This window comes from Heterodontus francisci, unplaced genomic scaffold (genome assembly GCF_036365525.1).
Source record: "Heterodontus francisci isolate sHetFra1 unplaced genomic scaffold, sHetFra1.hap1 HAP1_SCAFFOLD_124, whole genome shotgun sequence".
NCBI lineage: Eukaryota > Metazoa > Chordata > Chondrichthyes > Heterodontiformes > Heterodontidae > Heterodontus > Heterodontus francisci.
The window spans coordinates 4,098,710-4,123,286 of NW_027140322.1; positions in this window are offsets into that span (position 1 = coordinate 4,098,710).

Sequence of the window (24,577 nt, forward strand, 5' to 3'; positions counted from 1 at the left end):
TTGGACGAACACAGTGAGATTCCAGAACCAGGAAAGAGGAAATTGCACTCTCACCCACCACAGCCAATAAAGACAGGGCTGGATGTTGATGTGATTTGGATGTCAGTGCAGATTGGTGATGTTGGCCTTTGGATCGGCAGCACTGCCAGTGGAGCTGATCATTCACACTCTGCTCTTCAGAGACCCTTAGTTATTGTCCCGCCACATGAAGACAGCAGCTATCTCTCCGCTAGGTAACAGTGTCAATGGAGCTGATTCTTCACTCTCTGCTGTTCAAAGACTTCAGTTATTATCCCTCTGCATGAAGGCAGCAGCCATCTCTCAGCCAGGTAGCAATGTGAGTGGAGCTGATCTTTCACACTCTGCTCTTCAGGGACCCTCAGTTATTGTCCCTCCAACATGAAGACTGCAGCCTTCTCTCAGCTAGGTAACAGTGTGAGTGGAGCTGATCCTTCACACTCTGCTCTTCAGAGAGCCACAGTTATTGTCCCTCCACATGAAGACAACAGTCATCTCGCAGCTCGGTAACAGTGTCAATGGAGCTGATTCTTCACTCTCTGCTGTTCAGAGACCCTCAGTTACCGTCCTCCGCTTGAAGACAGCAGCCATATCTCAGCTAGAATGAAAGACCTTTACTAACACTACGAGGGACACATTCCCTTTCTGACTGGTAACCGCGCAGCGGGTTAATCCGTGATCAAAAAGGTGCTGAGATTGTTGCCCAAGCTTAATACTTAATGGGATGGATTAGAGCAGACAGACATTAGACAGTGTGAGGATAAAGGGCGATTACCTGACGGGTCAGCCTGACTGTTCCCGGGTCTGCCTGAAATGAGAAGTTAACAATTAAAGTTTACTGGGGCAAAAAATGAACGAAACTGTCAGAAAGAAAAGACACAAATATAACTAACAGCAGGGTCATTATTCCCGTCGCTTTGCAGAAGAAATTATACCAGGATATGTGATTTCATTCCTGAAAACCGAAAATACAGTTTTTGCAACAAATTAATATTGGTAATGGGCCAAAATGTATCCAGAATTGTTTTCACATATACACACACTGACACCCGGATACACTCTCTACTTTTGGTAACGATGGGTGGGTTCCATGTATTACCAGTGTGAAGGTGCTCTGAGAAGGCGGTGGTGATGGTCCTCTCCCTTATAGAATCTTACAATGAAACAGCACAGAGGGACGCCATTCAGCCCATGGTGCCGATGCTGTCTCTTAGTAAGAGCTGTCTAATTAGTCCCACTCCCATTCCCAATCGCTCTTTAAATTTGTGCTGATGGTGCTCTGATCATTGATGACCCGTATGTAGATACCCTGAGAAGCGGTGGTGATGGACCCGCTTTTAAACCCGCTAATGATGGCACTCTCAGTGAATTCAGCATTCAGATCTAAAGTAAGAGAAGGAATGGGAAATGTTAAATTCAATTTAAGATTTTCCGGTCCTGTGGTCGATTTCGATGCCTTTTAAGTAACTGCAAATCCTTCCACCTGCAGCTATCAAAGTTTCTACAAAGGTGTAATTGGGCCTTTCTGCTGTTCAGTAAAATATATGCCTTCTTCAAACAAAACAAAACAAGATGAATGGTCTGTCAGTCTCCTAACTCCGTGCTGACTGTTTATTACTAAGATCCTGCTGTTCTGATTCTCTTGTAACCTGCCCTCGCCGACGTGCCCATTAATGATGTTCGATCAATGGTCCTCCCGTTTACTGGTTAAGCATTTCTGATTTTTAAAAATGCATTCAGTCGGTTGACCTGCACCCAATCTCCCTGATGGCAATGTGTCTTACTGATCTCCAGGTGTTTTTCTATTCTCAACATTTTAAACGATAGACGGTGTGTTCAGCTGACTCCCAATCTCTCTGATCACAATGTGTCTCACAGATCTCCAGGTGTTTTCCAATCACAACATTATATACTATAGATGATATGTCTTCCTGCTCCCAATCCCCTGATCACAATGTGTCTCACAGATCTCCAGGTGTTTTTTCTATTCTCAACATTATATACTATAGACGTTGTGTTGACCTGCTCCCCAACTCCCTGGTGATAATCTCGCTCCCATATTTTGTTATCTCTCTGTACACTCGGCTGATATATTATAGACAACGGGACACCGATTCCTGTCCTCAGCTTTGCCTTCCTAGTAATCTTGAATGAGTTACAGTTCCCCAACTATAATCTCACTGGTTCCTTGATGCTCCTAGTTATGCAATGTAAATAGTGTGTGACTTCCCCCCAGTCTTGGAGCCTTAACATCCCGACCAAATTTCCCTGATAATCGTCAGTTCCTGCAAATTCCCCTTTTCCAGTGACCCAATGAGAGACGAGGGGTATAATCTTTCAGTATTTACTGAAAAACGGTTCCATCTCAGTGCTTCTGTAGAGTCCATGAATATTCTTCAAACCACTCAGTCATGTCCCCTAGCTCTTTATGCATTTATCTTTTCAGACTGTCACCACCCATGTTTTGACTGTTTTTTTTTCCTGATAAACCACTGGTTCAAGGAGAAAGCCCACGAGTACCTTCTTAGGGAATATAGGGATGGACAATATTAGATTAGAGATACAGCACTGAAACAGGCCCTTCGGCCCACCGAGTCTGTGCCGAACATCAGCCACCCATTTATACTAATCCTACACTAATCCCATATTCTTACCAAACATCCCACCTGTTCCTATATTTCCCTACCACCTACCTATCCGAGGGGTAATTTATAATGGCCAATTCACCTATCAACCTGCAAGTCTTTGGCATGTGGGAGGAAACCGGAGCACCCAGAGAAAACCAGCGCAGACACAGGGAGAACTTGCAAACTCCACACAGGCAGTACCAGGAATCGAACCCGGGTCCCTGGAGCTGTGAGGCTGCGGTGCTAATCACTGCGCCACTGTTCCGCCCTACAATACATGGGTGAAGAACAATATCGCCAACATGACGAGAGATTTTCAAGAAAACATCCCGCCATCCTCTCTGCCTAAGTAGTGTTGTTCATTAAATTCCGCCTGGCCGGCTAACTCATATCCCGAAAAGGAATCTAAATAATTTATAACCGAGACTCCCAAGTTTGACTATTCGACAAGTTTATCTGTTACTGTCTCAGATAAATGTTCAGTCGTTCCCTTTTCTCAATCATTACTATTTTTCCATTTATCGACACTACTCCTCATATCTGCTGATTCCTCCATTCACTCTCACATCCTTCCTCACAATGTCTAACAGCTCTCATTGTTGTTCTTGAAAACGTTTGAATGCATTTCTTTGTGAACCGTTATCCAAATCACCTCTATATACAGAAAATATACCCACGATTGTCACACACTTCTGGTGGGCCTCCTCCCCTAGGTAAACGTCAGCTGATCTAAAACTTTGCTGCTGCTGTAATCCTGGTGTGGACAGTCCCGCTCACCCATTTCCCCTGCTCTCACTGACCTGCGCCTCAGAGTTCAGTGGTAGCACCGTTACCTTCCTGATGATTAGACAAATGGTTTGGTGCCAAACTGTTAAGTTATTTTAACATTTTATACTTTCGTTAACTTGCGAATGCACCGTATTACCATAAAGAGTAATAGAGAAATATTAATTATAAGTGACAATAAATTCAAAGCAGGTGAACTGAAACAGGATAAATGTGGGATTTTCAAAGCCCAGAATTTAAACCCTTGAATGAGTTAGAAACCAGGGACAGGGGTGGTTTAGAGGTTACAAAATACAGTCAATACAGAGAGTTTATAAGTACATGCTTCTCACGGCAGTTATTATTAGGTGCATCGATAATCTAAATAATTATATTATATCATACTATTTTAGGTCCAATTTGAACTACTTTTGCAATTAAGTGACCTCTTGTGCATTTCAGAATCAAAGTAATTGATAAAGTTACAGTTATTGTAGGGTACAACCACAAGCAAAGCACCGGACAGAAGGACCTCACAGCAAACAATCCGGATGCTGTGTGTCAAAAGCGTTGTCAGTAACTTTTAACAATCTATCTCCATAACACATGAGCTAGTGCCTGAAGAAACGTTACCACGGTTATAAATAACGAAACATGCATCGAACATTTACAGTACCAAGACAAGTTGTTCTGGGCACTGTCTGTTGAATTTAAATATGCAAACGAATTCAGGATTTGTTCCAAATGGTGAGCAGAGTATGGCACATATGGGAGAACATTAAAGCATTTAACAGGAGTAGGATTAGGCCATACTGCCTACCAAGGCCACTCCGCCATTCAATAAGATCATGGCTGATATATTGCCCCATCTCCACTTTCCCACCTTTCCCCAGAGATTGGGAAACAACCCCGGATCTTTCATTAAACACTGCATCACACGATACAAAAAGTATGGGACATGTGGAAAGAGATTTAGAAACACGTCTGGATATTAAATACTACATCAAATTTATGAAAAATCTAGAAAGAGACTGAGAAACACTAATTATTACACAACACCGTGCACTTAAATGTATGAGGTAGAAAGCATGATTTAATACAAAAAGGCGTAGTTTTGAAGATTGTCGGTGACCAAATAAAACTCTTCATGCACCGAATCCCTTGGAATCAGTAGCATCATTTCTGGAGGGTGGAATTGATAACTCTATTAATAATCAGTACAAACGTAGCAATATTAGTTCCACCTCCAGTTAATATATTATACAATATTTGTTGTCCTTTCTGAACATTCCAAATGCTGCACAAACGATTTAATCTAATTCTCTCCATCACACGACACTTCACTGAGAAATTGCAGGGACAGAAATCACAATGTGGGATGAGTCGGCTCAATGTAGTTCCCAGCATTCTGCAGTTCTGACTCCCATACACTCCATTGTAACACTGAGCACTTTCTAATTCCATGTGTCTCCGTTTTAAACGCATGATTAGAATTTTAACTCCAGTCTGCTGCGTCTGTACGAGAGCCACAGGAAACAACATAAAACCAACTCTTATGGTGTTTATGTTCAATTTTGGTAATTAAACTAAATTTAACTCAAATCTCTCTTGGAAAAGAAATTAAATGTTAATCAGAGCACGAAATACGAGACCCGTTTATGCTGTGAGTGACCAAAATGGATAACAGTTCCCTATTTGAATTTGATGAACTAAAAATCAAACAGGACAAAATGTATTTCATGATAAATTTAGAAATAAAGGAAACTGTTTCAATATTCACTTCATACAATCTCAATAAACACAAATTAAAATAAATATGCACCTTTGCTATAAATTGATTTTGATCAGTGGCCGACTGCTAACAAAAAGATTCAGGGAGTCATCTACATTTCATACTTTCTCTCCGCTCTATGGTTTGCAGAAAATAATCTTAAATTACCTTCAAAATCAGGATTTTACAATTCAATCCCTTTTACAAATACAGAAAAAGATTCATCATGGAATTATTTAATAACACATAGGGAGCGTTTCCCTGTAGTGAACCAGCATTTGTTGTCGATAGACATTAACAAATGTAACCAAATCCGCACTGGAAACAGTGAGAAACTGAATCGAATCATCGACCGAAAAACCCCCCTAAATATCGAGCAGATGGAAGGAGACTATTCATGATATCTCATTAAACACTTCACGATGCGTTACATAAAGGGAGCATGTGGAAGGAGACGTTGTCACATTATTTATTACTTGACGCTGGACATATGAATATGTGAAATAAGTTGCGAATTTGCAATACAAAGTTCTAAAGTTTCAAGGTCATCGTTAAGAAAACAATAATAAATGGAAAATCCTCCGGAGATTTTGGAATATTCAGTAACATTATCTTTTGGAGAGGCACTTCACAATTACACTAATAACGAATGTTAATTGAAATAATATTGGTTCTTCCACTATTTAACATATTATACAATATTTATGGATCATGTGCAACACTCTTAACTTGGAACAAGCTATTTAAATTATTTCAGTTCCACTCAGTATATCACACAGGGTCAGACAGCACTTCTCCTGTGAAATACCTGGGACACAAATGCCTGTTTGGGTTCAGTCAACAGTAGATTTAGCTTTGACTGCAGTTCTATAATCCCTGCATTACCATCGACCCCAGACCCCAAACCCTGAGACCTTCCATTCTCACTGTGATCACGCTGTACAGGTAGATTGCTGTGTTTAAATAATCTGCTTGGAATTTCAACTCCAGTCAGTCGTGTCGGTACAACAGCCGCAGAGGACCACATAAAATAAATTGCCACGTTATTTGTTTTCAATTTTGGATTTAATTGAAAGTTTAGCACATGTCCCACCAGGGAATTGAGAAGACGTGTTAATCAGATGTAAGATATTATTAAAACAATGATTTCTGATCGAGAAAGAATGGATAATTGTTCTTTATTTAATATTGATAGCATGTAAAATCAAGACAACAGCCCAAGATCCTTATTCAATGCGAATTCCACAAATGATATAAACTATTTCAATATTCGCTTCATATGATAGCAATGAAACATTGTTTTATTTGTCAAAAAGCATGCTTGCTTTTCAAAAATCATTCGGAGCAACTCGCGATTGGAGAAAAGGATACAGGGAGTCATGTGCACTTCATTTTCTATCTTTTCAGTGACTTGAATAATTTTTTTTTAAATAATCCACAAACCAGGGTTTTACTCTCCAATTAGTTAATATTCACGGAAATATAATTCGCTAAATACATAAAGTATCGGATAGCACTGGGACTAAGTTCTCCTGTCAGTAAACCAATAAAGTTTCAATAGACAGAGATTAATGAATGTAACCAAACACACAAGGTAAATAGTGAGAAATAGAATTGAATCATCAATGGAATAAAACAACAAATATGCAACATGCATGAGCCGTTGGAGCAATAATAAAGAACATTATCACGAACTCATTACACACTACATGACACTGTGTAAAAATATGTGATTGGGAAAACTGAACTATGTTTAGGTACTGTACATACAAATGGAGGATATAGAATAATGAATTTAATATAAAAGATACTAATTTTGAAGATCATCACTAACTGATCAGTAATACAGAGCAAATTCCCCAACGATTCAGGAACTTTCAGTAACACCATTTTTTGCAGAGTGCACTTGATAATTATACTAACAATGAAAACAAATTGACAAATTTTGGTTCCATCGACATTTGAGAGGAATTATAGGTTGAATATTACACTTCAAAACTGAACAAACGATTTTAAAATATTTAGTCTCATGAACTGTATCACTAGAAGAGCAGACAACATTTGTATTGAAAAATATCTGTGACAGAAATGTGTGTGGCGGTTCATGTCAGCCGTCGAAGCAGTTTTTACTGGTGCTCGACACTCAGTGAGATAACTTACACCCAGACTCAGATACAGTCTATTCAAACAAAGACGGCGCTCGACTTCTAACAGTCTCGCATTAAATAATCAGATTAGAATTTCAATTCCAGCTGGCTGTGTCAGTGTAAAAAACGCAGGGCGGGACGGCAGGGGGAGTGGGGGGTGTTGGGGGGGGGGGGTGGTAATAAAACAAACTGCCTTGGCCTTTGTGCCCAACACAAATTCAACTGGGAATTTAAAATACCCGTTAATTAGATGTAGAATATTCCAAACTCGTTTACTGTCACCAATACAATATTACAGTCAGCAATAACTCAATTGTTAGCACTCTCGCCTCTGAGTCAGGAGATGGTGGGTGCAAGTCTAATTCCAGAGACTTGAGCACAAAATGTGGGCTGCCACTCCAGTGCAGTCCTGAGGGTGTGCTGCACTGTCCAAGATGCTTTCCATAGGAGGAGAAGTTAAACTGAGGCCCCGTCAGCTCTTTCAGATGCAGTATTTGGAGAAAGGGCAGGGGAATTATCCCGAATGCTCTGAGGAATGTTGATCCCTCAATCAACATCACACACACACTAAAAGTATTCTGGCCATTATCACATTGCTGTTTGTCGGAGCTTGCTCTGTGCAACTTGCCTGCCACGTTTCCTACATTACAGTATGGACAACACTACAAAACAGCACTTAATTGACAGTAAAGCTCTTTGGGACGTCCTGACGTCGTGAAATGCGCTACATAAACGCAATTCATTTTTATATATATGGAGGTTTATTCCTATTTGCTGTTGATAGAACTTAAAATGGAAACAATCAATCCCAAATGTGTGTCAAATGAAACTTCTACATATTGTATAAACCTTTCAGTATCCATTTCATATCATCCCAATGAATGACAACTGTAAATAAAATAGATGCGTTTTCTGTAAACTGATCCCAGATACTGACAGATTCTATTCTAACAGCGAAGTGGCTCTTTTTCTAACAGACCCTGCTTAAATAGAACCATTAGATTTTCAACTCCAGTCTGCTCTGTCTGTACGAGCGGCAGGTATAAGGCAATAAACAAGTTCCGATATTTCATTACACTCTAAACAAGAATTTAAATATGTGCAAAGCATTATTTACTTTCTACATCTCCTGAATGTGTTCTGTATTAAAGATGATAATTAGATTAATAATACATATCTTGTAATAATAATCAGTGTATCAGTAAATAACATAATGCATTCAATAATCCGTAACTCACAGTTCAAAAGCTGCAGTAGAGACAGGGTCAGGAAGGACCGCAGCATCGTTCTGGTGCCAGGGACAGCGATGTGAACAGAACATTAACTGAACGCTATTCTCAAAGACTAAGAGCTCCTTCCAGCAACTTCTGAAACTCTGACTGTTGTGGAAATTAATTCTTTGACAGAAGTTTCTACAGAAACCAATGTTTCCTTCCAAATACCCAATAGATTTTGACTTGTGTGAACCGTGAATTACAGTCTGGTAAAATACACCAATGAGATGAAATGTGACCATTAATGGATAAAATGAACCCAGGTTCCAACTACCAGCCTATCCTGCGAGGATAATGACATGTGACAGTGTGAAAAGTAAATGAATCACTGATCTGGCGCCCAGATCATCGAATCATAGATGCACAGGAAAGGCCATTCGGCTACTTTGGTCAGAGTCGTTTAGAAAGAGCTGTCTAATTTATTGTCACATATGTAGCATTTTCTTGTAACCCTGCAAATTATTCCACTGCAAGCACTTGTTTAATTGTCTTTAAAAATTCCTCAGGAATCTGATTTCATCACTCTTTCAGGTCGTGCTTTCCAGATCTTAACAAGCCTCTGTGCAAAATACTGTCTCTTCATTCCCCCTCTAGTTATTCTGCCGGTTCTACAGAAGGCCTTGGCCCCCAGGCGCAGCGCTGGAAGCCCAGAGAAGAGGTAGGTGAGGCGGGGTCACCAGTTACAGTCCGTTAGGCCCCGGTGAGAGAGTAAGGCGGTGTTCTGGTGGTGCAGGAGGAGGGAGGTCCCGGGGAATGAACTGGTTCCTGGTGGAGGTGCTCTGTGGTCCACAAAATACCCACGAACGAGGCAGCGCCCCATCCCACCCGCAAGGCCGCAGGGTGAGTGCTTCGTTTTACAAGGTGTCCTCTCCATGTGGTGGAGGACCTCGCTGCTGGTAAGATCCCAGCGGCGGTGGAATGATCCCATAATTATCCCATAATAGGCCACATAAGATCCTCAATGTGCCACTGGGCGAGAAGGCTGTTGTCGGTCTATCCTGCCCCCAGGATCACTGGACGAGGGGGATGCGTTGGGCTCTGCATCCTGCCATATCCCCTGCCAGCCACCGCTTTTCTCCTTGTCCCCTCCCCAAACCTCCTGGCTTCCAATCATGCCTCTGGGGGCCAGTAAAATCCTTGCCATGATCTCTGATGACAAACGTATTCATGAGAGGAAATAATTTCCAAATGCTTACTCCATCATAACCCCTCATCATTTTGAGTTCTGTTAGATCTGAAATGGCGGGAATGACTTATGAGGAGAGATTGAGTCAGTTAGGACTATATTTTCTGGAGTTCGGAAGAGTGAGGCGGGCGGGGGGGTGGCGGTGGGGGGTCTCATAGAAGCCTACTAAATTCAAACAGGACTTGACAGGGTAGATGCAGGAAGGATGGTGGGGGAGTCCAGAATCAGGGGTCATTGTCTAAGGATACAGGATAAGCCTTTCTGGACCGCGATATCTTCACCCAGAGAGTGCTGAGCCTGTGGAATTCGCGACCACAGAAAGCAGTTGAGGCCAAAACATTGTATGTCTTCAAGAAGGAGTGAGATACAGCTCTTGGGTCTAAAGGGATCAAAGGATATGGGGTGAAAACGACAACAGGTTAATGAGTTGAATGATCAGCCATGATCAGAATGAATGGCACAGCAGGTTCGAAGGACCGAATGGCCTGCTGCTGCTCCTATTTTCTGTATTTCTATCCCACTGAACGTTCTCTGCGCCAATAAGAAAAATCCAAACTCCTGCATTCTATCCATGTAAATGAATTCCCTCATCAGTGGTTACTTCTTGCTAATCCTCCTCTGTACCCTTTCCAGGGCCTTGAAATTCTTCCAAGGTATTCATGCCCAGAATTGCACACAGGACGCCAGCTGAGTCATAACAATTGATTTGTAAAGGATTAGCCTGATGCCTTTTGTGTTTGAATTCAATTACCCCATTTTCAAATCAAGTATCCCATACACTTTCTCAATCAGAACAAAGAACAAAGAAAATTACAGCACAGGAACAGGCCCTTCGGCCCTCCAAGCCTACGCCGATCCAAATCCTCCATCTAAACCTGTCGCCTATTTTCTAAGGGTCTGTATCTCTTTACTTCCTGCCCATTCATGTTTCTGTCTAGATACATCTTAAAAGACGCTATCGTGCCCACGTCTTCCACCTCCGCTAGCAATGCGTTCCATGCACCCACCACCCTCTGTGTAAAGAACTTTCCACGCATATCTCCCCTAAACTTTTCCCCTTTCACTTTGAACTCTTGTCCCCTTGTAATCGAAACCCCCACTCTGGGAAAAAGCTTCTTGCTATCCACCCTGTTTATACCTCTCATGATTTTGTACACCTCAATCAGGTCCCCCCTCAACCTCCGTCTTTCTAATGAAAATAATCCTAATCTACTCAACCTCTCTTCATAGCCAGCTTCTCCACTTGCCCTGCAATCCTCAAAGATGGATGGACTTGCATTTCCCGGGTCCCTCTGTTCTTGTATCCCCTGAAAATGGTACCATTTATACTGTACTGACATGATATTTTCCCATTGAACTTCACTTCTGACTTGACCACAATAAGGTGCATCTACCGTTGATTTGACCATTTCAGCAGACTGTCTACTCTGAAGTCTGCTATGATAATATTCACGATTTACTACAGAGCCATGTTTTTCACCATTCACAAATGTCAAAATTATACCTTCTAACCCCAAGTCTAAGTAATTTGCATGCAGAAAGAAAAAACAGTAGTCTTAAAACGAATCCCCGGGCAACCGCCATGCTCGCCTGTCAGAAGAGCATCCATTCACCACTGTTCTCTGCCTCCTATCTCATAGCCAATCAACTGTTCGAGCTGACATCGTCCCTTTAATAATATGCATTCCTATTGTCTGAATAAGTCTGTTATGAGGTACTTCGTGAACATTGAATGCCCACATACACAAGGCCCACTTCAGTCTCTTATTTGATTAAACAACTCAGTCAGGTTAGTTCCACGTAATTGGCCTTCAACAAATCCGAGATGGTTTTCTCATCTTACCCCATGCTTCTGAAAGTGAGAATTAATTTTGTCCTTGATGGGGGCCTCTAGTAGATCTCTCAACCTTCACTATCGTCACATAGATTAGCTTGTAGTCACAAGGCTTACCCTCTCCTCTCGTTTTGAAAAGGAGTCTAGCATTGACCAAATTCAAGTCCTCTGGCCCCAGTGCGATAAACAAGGAGGATTGAAACATTGTGGTCAGAGCTGATCTTATCTCTAACCCAGCTTCCTTTATCCACCGAGGATGCTTCCCATCTGGAACAGCGGTGCTGTCCACATTGAGTGATAAACTGTTTAGCAACGCCTTCCCATCTATTTTATCCTATGCAAGACCTCTGCTTCCCTCGACTCGATTGCGACATTAATTTCAGCCTCTTCTTTTGTGAAGGCAGTTGCAAATTACTCATTCAGTACCACAGTCATGCCCTCTGCCTCGACAGGAATATTTACTTGTTTCTCCATAATCCGCCCCACCGTTCCTTTAACTATCCCTGTCACTTTTACATGTTTTACAAGATTTGCTGCTGCTAATCTTTTCTATGCTCTCCCTTTGTCCTTCTTGTATTATTTTTCTATTTCTCCCTGTACACTATGCTATCTATCTGGTTTTAGATTATATTCTTGAATTGGATTTTGCAATGAATTTCTTCTTTCTCTTTTCCCTTAACTGACAATTCATTTTTCATCCAAAGAGTGCAGCATTTAATTCCCCACCTTCACCTCTAGACTTGACTATTCCAATACACGTCCTGGCCAGCCTCCCTCTTTGCATCCTCAGTTAACCTGAGGGCATCCAAACCTCGGCGGCCAACGTACAACTCACTCCAGGTCCCGTTCACCCATCACCGCTGCACTCCCATTGGCTTCTGGTTATTCACCTGAACAATATTGAAATTCTCACGCTTATTTTCTAATCTCGCCATGACCTCTTCCCACCCTATCTCTGTAATCTCTTTCAGCCCGATGAGATATTTGTGCTCCTTCAATTCCGGAATCTTGAGCATTCCCAAATTTAAACGCTCCACCGCTGGTGTTCTTGGTGTCATCTGCCAAGATCCTAAATTCTGGAATTCCCTCCATAAACCTCTGCCTCACTATATCTTTTTCCTTCTTTAAGACACTGCTTAAAACTTACCACCTTGACCAGGCATTTGGTCATCTGCCATCATATCTGTCAATGCTGCTCGCTATCAAATTGTGTTTGATAATATGACTTGGATATTTTAACTATGTAAGGGCACTACATAAATAAGAAATTGCAGATCTTGTTTTACACCTTCTCCATTACTATGGTCTGTCCCAGACTATATTATTGTAATTGAAGGTTAAATCATTTTTATCTTTTTCTGAACTTCCCTGACAGAATAAGTCCATAATCTAGTGCTCACTTTTGGGGGTGTATAATAAACACTAGACTATTTAACACCTCATTTTGTGAATGGATTAGTGAATAGATGATTCACTTGTCGAATCCCCCAATATATAATTTTTCTGTTGCAAACATACCCACTTCTGACCTGATGGAGGGAAGGTCATTGATGAAACAGCTGAAGATGGTTGGGCCTACGACACTACCCTGAGGAACCCCTGCCCAGATGTCTTGAGACTGCGAAGATTGACCTCCAACTCCCACAACCCTCTTCCTTTGTGCGAGGTATGATTCCCACAAGTGGAGATTTTTCCCTCTGATTCCCATTGCCTGCAGTTAATCCCAGTTAACGCCTTTCCCAGTAATGGTGCATCGTGGAGCGATGCTTTCATTTTAAATTGACTTCTCCGAGGCAGAAAGGCGAATATGAGATCCATAACCACTCCAGACAGTCGATTCCTGATGCGAGTCCGTCCCATCCCTCTAGTGATCTATTCCAGCTACGCCTCAGCTGGATGGACAATTACATTTGGATAGATCTGGAGTGGCAACATGTCAGTTCACACATTACAACAGCAGTTTATTTAAAATATAAACTATCGTGGTAACTATATGTAACAATGAAATAGTCCTTCATTCCTCATAAATACTGGGATTGATATTCAATGGGCAGAATTATTTCTGTTTTTAGTGCGACTGAAAGGTGCAGCTTGATATTAGTGAGAGGACCGAGAGCTGTGCAGTCACCACATGTTTTCCATGGAACTGCAACTAATTGTTATAAATAGTTGAAGCTGCAATCTACAAGCAAGTGGGAAGTATTCTACCAGCTCCTGACTAGTGCTTTGTAGATGGTGAAATGTCTTTGTGGAACCGGTAGATGAGTTGTTGTCTGTAGTGGACCGAGCATTTGACCGACTCCTGTCGCAACAGTATTTAAATGACTGGTTTAAATTTAAATGGGTGGTTGTTGGTGGGACAGACTCGGTGGGCCGAAGGGCCTGTTTCAGTGCTTTATCTCCAAAAAAAAGAACAAAAAAAAATGCCCTTACCCTCAACTTTCACTCCACCAGCCTCGACATTCAATGAACTATCCTCCATAACTTCTGCCAACTTCACCACAATGCTACCACCAGACATCCTCCTCTTTTTTTCAGCATTCTGAAGGTACAGCTTGACCCAATCTTCCATCACTCGAAACACCCACTACTCTTCCAATGTTACCTTCCCATGCAAGTGTTGGAGATGCATTACCTGCCCTTTCACCTCCTCTCTTTCAACCGTCAAGCCCACAAACAGTGATTTACTTGTAATTTACTTTATTTCATCAATAGTGTTCATTCTTAACAAGTGGCCTCCACACCGTGGAGATGAAGCATACATTCTACAATGGCTTTGCTGAGCAGTCATTAAGTCCCTCAGCTTCCATTCACTTGCCATTATAATTCCCTGTCCCACTGCCAGCTGACCCATCTGTACTCAGCCTCCTACACTGTTTCAATTTTCAAGATCAACATCAACTTCAAAAAGAAAAACACATGGGAACGAGTGCCCCCATTTGTTTTTGACAGCAGGTTCTGGTATTGATTCTTCTCTTCATGTAATCACTCTTGCCTTCCACCCCATCACATTTTCTCTCTTTATCTCCTTCCTCCGTTCCCCCATTCCCAGCCTCTGTGCTTACTGAAACACTGTTACAGCACAACATTTTCCAGTTCTGAAGAAAATTCTCCAGCGGGGAAGGTTATGTCTCGTTCCCTTTCTCAAACTGCTGCCCCGCCGACTAAGTATTTCCAACATCTTCCGTTCATATTTTAGATTTTCAGCATCCGCCGTATTTTGACTTTTTAAGAAAGATGATATCATGGGGAAATGGGGTAAGGCTGCAATTGAATGTAAAGACATACACACAATAGATCAATAACTTTGGAGAGGCTGAGAAAAGAGAATATGATGGGATCAGGAAAGTAATCTCCTTCGGCACACTCTTGGTCCAATATTGCCTTGATACCGAGGGCAGTCACCTCGATTACTATTACCACCATTACCAGCAATACAACAATCACTGCTTGCTGTATTTGCCCACTGCAGAACAGCAGAGTGTTTCTGAGCCATTCCTCTCAAAACTGCTGCACTCCATATAAGGACTGCGCAGCTTTATTGGGAAACCTGCCAAATATTTGACGAAATGTGTTCACTCATTGAGACTGTGAGACACGCAGATCACACAGAGACACTGACTGGTCATCATAAGTTGTGAATTTTCACCATCGTTGAACTATACAGGGAGGGATGTGATGTGTTCCCTCAAAAAAGGTCTCTGTTTTCTGGAAGGTGATCACTTGGAGTCAAGAAAGGCTTTCCAATACCGAAATATGTGAAAAGCAGCTCACAGTCTGCAGAGCCTCAGAACAGTCACTGTGTGTTTTTCTGTTCTACTGAGAGGAAGCACCTGGCGTTGTGGTGATTTCAGTGCTTCTGTTTTTTTTGCCTGCTGCTCTGAATTATCAAGATACTGCAGCAGGATGTTTCAGCTTGGAATTTGAACTTACGTTGTTTAAAATCCAGAAGGACAATGTATCGGGGGAAGCATTTCTGGGCAATATCATTAATTCACTGGAAATATTTGACAGCTTAGTGTCTGCAAATAAACTATATCTCATCACAAGGAGTGAATCACAGTACATAATTACTGTAATCTGTGTACAATTTCCAAATGTATAACACACAATATCAACAGGTCACGATAAATCACTTTGAGTCCAATTCAATCAGCAAAGACAGATACACCAACGCATCAATTCTCGCTGTGGTTTTAATTTAAAATAGAAGATGCCATGAAATGTTGAGGCTGTTTCCTGTATAGGTTAATGAAGCAGGAATACTGTTAAGAATCAAATACAATCAGGAGGATTGAGCCTGTGTTAATGTAAAGTGTTAACTCACTGTGATCCGATTACTGGAAATGCAGCCTGTGTCAATGTCAGTAGTTAACTTGCTGTGATTCAATTCAAAGAGGGGATCTGAAGATTGACAGTTGCTTCAAAATAAACTGTCCACTGTGCCCCAATAAATAAAATGTAATGCCAGCCTGATTTCTCTGGGAGTGAAAGTAGATCTGGGTAATGAAAAGAGTCTGAAGAACTTAAAACAGATCAATAAATGAACACAGCTGAGCTGCCACTGTAAAGTTATAACAGGTAGAAAACCTTCAAATGATTAATTCCCCGGATCGCACATAGAATGAAACAAAAACTCTCCCGAAATGGACATTGAATAAAAGAATTCCACAAACTGTATTATCAATCTAGACAGAAATGATTTGAAACAAGTTAATGCGCCCCATAACACTGCCAGACACTCTTTGGTTTCTGCAGAGGGATCCAGTCTTTCCAAATCAGATAGACTTGTCCCCCTGAGGTGTGTTTTTCAGAGATCACAGACTGACAATTTCAGAATGAGACATGGATGTTGACAGCAACCGGCTGTCAGAGAAACCTGAAGCACACGCACAGAATGGTGGAGATTGAAGATATTTGGGTCAATCTCTTGTATCTGTGAGGAGCTGATCAATCCTGTAAACAGTGGCACTTACACATAAACATACTGAAAATGGTCACACTAACCAAGGAACTTGCAGGAAGCGCTGATACTCAGCAAAGAACCTATATAAATTATGTTCCACATGCAAGATCTCCTCAGAATTTCTCAAGTACTTAAGAGAATGCAGTATGAAAGCAGAAATGTGAGGATCTCTGTGCCAACACTGTCATTTTCTGGGATCCCTGTTAATAATGTAACACTCAGGCAGCACAATAAACACTGACCTTCAATCAGAAAGTGCTGGAAATGCTCAGCAGATCTGACAGCATCTGTGGAGACAGAGTTAGCATTTCCGGTCTGTGACCTTTTGTTAGAAGTGGAAAAGGTTAGAAATGTAATAGTTTTTTTTTAAGTGGAAAGAAGGCGGCAAGAAGAAATAAAATTAATATGTGTGATCGAACAGAGGGCAGGAGAGATTTTTTTATTATTATTCATTTATGGGGATTGGGCGTCCCTGGTTAAACCAGCATTTATTGACCATCCTTGATTGTATTTGAGATGGTGTGAGCTACCTTCTTTAACTGCTGCAGGCCATGGGGTGTCGGTACACCCACAGTGCTGTCAGGATTTGTGTGCCAGAATTTCAATCCAGCGACAATGAAGGAACCACAGTATTGTTCTTAGTCAGGATGGTGAATGGCTTGGAGGGGAATTCTAAGGTGCTGGTGTTCAAGTACATCTGCTGCCATTGTTCTTCTAGGTAGTAAGGGTAGCGGCTTTGGTATATGCTTGGTGTGTTGCCGCAGTGTACCTTGTTCTTGACACACGCTGCTTCCACTGTGCGTCGGTGGTAAAGGGAGTGAATGTTGAAGGTTATGAATGGGGTGCCAATCAAACGGGCTGCTTTCCTGGATGGTGTCGAGCTTCTTGTGTGTTGTTGGAACAGCACCCATCCAGGCAAGTGGAGAGTAATCCATCATACTCCTGACATGTGCCTTGTAGATGGTGGACAGGCACTGGGGAGACAGGGGATGAGTTACTTGAGACAGAATTCCTAACATCTGACCTGCGCCTGTAGCCACAGTGTTTACCTGGCTGGTCCAGTTCAGTTTCTGGTTAACGGTCACCCACTGGATATTGATAGTGTTGGATTCAACAATTCTAATACCAGTGAACGTCAAGGGGAGATGGTTAGATTACCTCTTGTTTGAAATGGTCACTGACTAGCACTTGTCTGGTACGAATATTACTTGCAACCTATTAGCACAAGGCTTGATGTTCTCCATGTCTTGCTGCATATGAACACAGGCTGCTTTAGTATATTCTGATTCACAAATGGTGTTGAACATTGTGCAATCAGCAGCGCGCATCCCACTTTCGTCTTACAATGGAGGGAAGGTTATTGATGAAGCAGCTGAATATGGTTGTGCCGAGCACACTGCCCTGATGTCCTATAGCTGAGATAATTGACCTCCAACAACCACAACCAACTTCCTTTGTGCCAGGTACTACTCCAACAAGTGGAGAGCTTTCCCTCTGAAGCCCTTTGATTCCAGTTTTTCTCGGGCCTCTTAATGCCATGCTCAGTCTACTGTTACCATGATGTCAAGAGCAGTCACGCTCCCCTCACATCTAGCGTTGTGCTCTTTAGCCCATGTTTGGACCAAGGCTGTAATGAGGTCAAGATCTAAGTGCCAGTGAGCAGGTTATTGCTGAACAAGAGCTGCTTGAAAGCATGGTTGATCACCCTCCCATCACGTTGCTGATGATCGAGAGTAGACTGATAAGGCAGTAATTAGCAAGGTTGGGTTTGTCCTGTTTTTTGTGGAGAGGCCATACCTGTGCAATTTCCCACATTTCCAGTTAGATGTCAGTGTTGTCGCCTTACTGGAGCAGCCTGGCTCAACGTATGGTTAGCTCTGGAACACAAGTTATCAGTACTATTGCCGGAATACTGTCAGGGCCCAGAGCATTTGCAGTATCCGGTGCCTTCACTATTTCTTGATATTTCGTGTAGTGAATAAGATTGGCTGAAGACTGACATCTGCGATGCTGGGGACCTCATTGGGAGGCCGAGATGGATCATCCACTCTGCACTTCTGGCTGAAGATGGATGTAAATATTGCAGCCTCGTCTTTTGCACTGATGTGCTGGGCTCCACTATTAGTCAGGATGTGGATAGTTGTGGAACTTCTTCCTTCTGTTGGTTGATCATTTGTCCACCACCATTCGTGACTGGATGTGGCAGGCTGCACATCTGTTTCAGTGTTATTGGACCTGCACTCATCCAGGCAAGTGAGTGGGGACAGTATGAAGAAAGATTTTTCAACTGTGAGATTCTGGGTTTAAGAGATTACACAAAGCTTGTGGGATGGGAGAGGAGGAGTTTTATATGAACTGTGGGAAAATTGAGTTCATCGACCACATGACTTACTTCTTTTCTCAACAAGTTATTTTATCTGGTGTGTCATGAGGCTGGAGCCTTGCTTGATTCAACAGGCTGAATTTTTCAAGCATTTTGGAGATGGTCTGGGATTCAGGACGGCTGGCAATACTGGTGGGGAAGACATCGAGTTGGGAGCTGATCTGTGTGTTGTGGAATTGTTTACCTCTGTCTATCACATGTTGCTTCCACTGTTGGGTAGGCAAGTAGTCCTGTGTTGTAACTTCACCAGGCTGACACCTCATTTTTAGGTATGCTTGGTGCTGCTCCTGGGAAGCCTTCCTACACTCTCATTGAACCAGGGTTGATCCCGCGGTTTGATGCTAATGGTAAAGGGGGGATATGCCGTGCCATGAAGTTACACATTATGGCTGAATACAATTCTGCTGTTGCTTCTGTTGCCTATGGCACAAAGAGTCTGGTGGATACCCAGTTTAGAGTTGCTAGATCTGTTTGCAATCTACGCCATTTAGCATGGTGACAGTGCCACACACTGCAATGGTGAGTATACCTCAAAGTAAAGACAGGACCTTGGCTCCAGACGGACTGTGCGGTGGTCAATCAGAGAGCCATAGAGTAATGCAGCACAGAAACAGGCCCTTTGGCCCAACGTGTCTGTGCTGGCCATCAAGCACCTAACTATTCTAATCCCATTTTCCAGTACTTGCACCGGACCATTGTATGCTATGGCGTTTCAAATGTTCATCTACATAATTTTTAAATGTCCTGAGGGTTCCCGCCTCTACCACATCTTTAGACAGTGCGTTCCAGACTCCAACGACCCTCTGGGTTCAAATTATTTTCCTCAAATCCCCTCGAAACTCCCTGCCCCTTACTTTAAATCTATGCCCCCTGGTTATTTGTCCCTCAGCTAAAGGAATAAGTTTCTTCCTATCTAACCTATAAATGCGCTCAGAATATTGTATACCTCAATCACGTCCCCCTCAGCCTTCTCTGCTCTATGGAAAACAACCCTTGCCATTTCAGTCTCTCTTCATATCTGAAATGCTCCAGCACATGCGACATCCTGGTGAAACCCCTCTGCAATCTCTCCAGTACTATCACATCCTTCCTATCAGGTGGAGGCTAGAGCTGTACACAGCAATCTACCTGTGGCCTAACTTACATTTTACACAGTTCCATCATAACCACCCTGCTCTTATATTCTATGCTTCAGCTAAAAAAGGAAAGTATCCCATGTGCCTTCCTAACCACCTTATCTACCTTTGCTGCTGCCTTCAATGATCTATGGACAAGTACACCAAGGTCCCTCTGACCCTCTATTTCCTAGGGTCCTACCATCCATTTTATGGTTCCTTGCCTTGTTAGCCCTCCTATGCATCACCTTTTCAGGATTAACCTCTATTTGCCACTGCTCCGCCCATCTCACCAGCACATCTATATCGTCCTGTAATCTAAGGCTTTCCTCCTTCACCATTAACAATATCATCAATTTTAGTGCCATTTGCAATTTACAAATCATACTTCCTATATTCACGTCTGAATCATTAATGTACACTACAAACAGCATATGTCCCAGCACCGATCCCTGCGGTACAACACTGGTCACACGTCTGCACTCCCAAGAACAACCCTTGGCCATCAGCTTCTACCTCCTGCCACTCAGCCAAATTTGGATCCAATTTGCCAAATTACCCTGGATCCCATGGGCTCTTACCTCCTTAACCAATCTCCCATGCGGGGCCTTAGCAAAAGCCTTAGTGAAGTTCGTGTAGACTACATAATCCAATTTACCCTCATCTGCACATCTAGTCACCTCCTCGAAAAATATCAATCAAGTTTGTTAGACAGGATCTTCCCCTGACAAAGCCATGCCGATTATCGCTGATTAATCACTGCCTCTCCAAGTGAAGATTAATCCTGTCCCTCTGAATTTTTTCCCAATAGTTTCCATACCACTGATGTAATTATCTGTCAGATCCCTGTTCACCTTCTTGAATAATGGTACCACATTCAGTGGCCTCCAGTCCTCTGGTAACTCTCCTGTTTCCAGAGAGGATTTTAAAATTTGAGTCAGGGCCCCTGCTATCTCATCCCTTGCCTTAAATAACAGCCTGGGATGTATCTCGTCAGGGCCTGGGGATTTATCCACGTTAAATCCCACGAAAACAGCTAATACTTCCTCCGCTTCAATGATAATTTGTGCAAGTATATCACAACCCCCTCCCTGATCTCTATGCCTACATCCTCCTTCTCCATCTTCAAAGCAGATGAAAAGTAATCATTTAAAACCATACCTCTGTCTTCCGGCTCTACACACAGATTGACACTTTGGTCCCTAATGGGCCCTACTCTTTCCCTGGTTATCCTCTCGCCCTTAATATACTTAGAAAACGCCTTGGGACTTTCTGTTATCTTGCCCACCAGTGTTTTATATGTCCCATCTTCGCTCTCCTAATTACATGTTTTCAGTACCCCACCCCCTCCCCACCCCTCTACACATTCTACAGGCTCTAGGGGCAGAATAGCCTACTCCTGCTCCTATTTTCGATGTTTCTATTCTCCTCTATGGCCTCCACTGTTTTCAGTGCTCGAAATATGCCGCATGCCCCCTTCTTTTCCTGATCCAATCCTCGAGATCCTTTAACATCCAGAGTTCCCTGGACTTGTTGGACCTACCCTTCACCTTTACAGGTACATGCTGGCTCTGAACTCCCACTATTTCCTCCTTGAATGACTCCCAATGGCCTGATGTAGACTTTCCTTCAAGTAGGTGCTCCCAGTCCACTTTAGCCAGATCCTGTTTTTCATATTGATATTGACCTTCCCCCAATTCGGTACTTTTATTTCCGGTCCCTCCGGGTCCTTTTCCATACTTACCTTAAATCTTACAGAGTTATGACTACTAAGCCCGAAATGCTCCCCCACTGATACTTTTATTACTTGTCCAGCTTCATTCCCTCGGATTAGGTCCAGGACTGCCCTTTGTCTTGTTGGACGTTCTACCTACTGGCTCAAAAATCTCTCCTATATGCATTTTAAGAATTCCGCCCCCATTAAGCCTTTTGCACAAAGAATGTCCCAGCTAATTTTGGGGAACATGAACTCCCGTACTATAGCCCTATCAGTGTTACACCTGCCTCAGATTTGCCTACGTATCTGCTCCTCTATCTCTCCCTGACTGTTTGGAGGCCTGTAGTACAGTCCCAGCCAAGTGATTGCCCCTTTTTTTGTTTTGAAGTTCTACCCATAAGCCCTCATTTGAGGATCCCTCTCAGATATTATCCCTTCTTACTGCAGTAATTGACTCCTTAATCAACAGTGCAATGCCACCTCCTCTTGTACCCCCTCGTCTGTCTCGCCTGAAGATTCTATACCCTTGAATACTGAGCTGCCAGTCCTGCCCTTCCCAAAAATATGTTTCTGTAATAGCATTAATATCATAATCCCATTAATGCCCTCAAATAATTTGCCTTCTTGTAAGACTCCTCGCATTAATAAAATAGATGCAATCCTTGCATTATTCGCTCGTGCCTGAACAGGTCTGTATTTGCTCTGCCTTCCAAACTGACTTAGATTTTCTTCTTTATTTGACTGTGCATCACCCCGACTGTACCTCCAGTCTGATACCAATGTGCTGCCAAATTAATTTCACCCCCAATAGCCCCCCTCCCACCCCAACAGCACTAGCAAATCTACCAGCAAGGATGTTGATAAAACACACATACAGGCACACACACCGATCAGACCCCAGGCACTGAGCGAGACAGATATACAACCACATACACAGACAGATAAAGAGAATCACACACACACACACCGATCATACCCCAGGTCGTGAACCAGTCAGATATAGAAACACAAACACACACACACACAAACACACACACACACACACACACACACACACACACACACACACACACACACACACACACACACACACACACACACACACACACACACACACACACGGTGGGATGGGAACCTTTGCAAAGAGTCAGAGGAGGCACGATCAAAGACAAGGGCAAAAGACAGTCAGGTGAATAGGAAAAGTGAAAGGCAGAGAAAACAAGGGCCAGAATCAAACAAGGCCGCAGTGAAAACTAGTGGGAAGGGACCAAATAATGTTAAAAAGACAAGCTGTAAGGCTATGTGCCTTAAAGCGTCGTGCATTCACAATAAAGTGGATGAATTAATCGCGCAAATAGATATAAACGAGTGTGATACAGTCGGGATTACAGAGACATGGCTGCAAGTTGACCAGGGATGGGAAATGAACATCCGGGGTATTCAGTATTTTGGAAGGACAGACAAAAAGCAAAAGGCAGCGGAGTTGCATTGCTGGTTAAAGAGGTTTTTAATGCAGTAATGAGGAAGGATATTAGTTCTGACGATGTGGGATATGTATGGGTAAAGCTGAGAAACACAAAGGGGCAGAAAAGGTTAGTGGAGGTTGTATATAGACCCTCCAAGCAGTATTGGTGATGTTCAGAATGGCACTAAACAGGAAATTAGAGACACATGCAATACAGTAACATTTGTATTTTCGGGTGTCTTTAATCAGCCGATAGATTGGGCAAATCAAATTAATCACAATACTGTAGAGGAGGATGTCTTGGAGTATATACGGGATGGTTTTCTGGACCAATACGTTGAGGAACCAATTAGAGAAGAGGCCATCCGAGACTGGGTATTGTGCAATGACAGAGGAATAATTGACAATCTGGTTGTGCGATACCCCATGGGGAAGAACGACCATAATATGATAGAATTCTTCATCAAGATGGGGAGTGACACAGTTGATTCTGAGACCAGGGTCCTGAATCTTAGTAAAGTAAAGTATGAAGGTATAAGGCGCGAATTGTCTATGATGGGCTGGGAAACGTTACTTAAAGGGACGACGGTGGAAAAGCAATGGCAAACATTCAAAGTGTGCATGGATGGACTGAAACAAATGTTTATTTCTGCCTGGCGCAAAAGTAAAACAGGAAAGGTAGCCAATCTATGACTTACAAGGGAAATTAGAGAAGCATTAGATCCAAGGAAGATGCATATAAATTCGCTAGAAAAAAAGCAACAAACTTTAGGATTAGGAGCAGTTTAGAATTCAGCAAAGGAGGACCAAGGGATTGATTAAGAAGGGGAACATAGAGAATGAGAGCAAGCTTGTGGGGAACTTAAAAACTGACTGTAAAGGTTTATATAGATATGTAAAGATAAAAAGATTAGTGAAGACAAATGTAGGTCCCTTACAGTCAGAAACAGGGAATTTATTATGGGGAACACAGAGATGGCTGACCAACTAATTGTATACTTTGGTTCTGTCTTCACAAAGGAGAACACAAATATCATACCAGAAATGTTGTGGAACACAGGGCTAAGTCAGAGATGGGAACTGAAGGAAATCAATATTAGTAGAGAAATGGTGTTGGGAAATTGGTGTGATTGAAGGCTGATAAATTCCCAAGGCCAGATGGTCTGAATCCCAGAGTACTTAAGGAAGTGCCTAGAAATGGTGGATGCATTGGTGCTCATCTTCCAAGATTATATCGACTCTGGAACAGTTCCTACAAATTGGTGGGTAGCTAATGGAACCCCACGATTTAAAATGGGAGGTAGCGAGA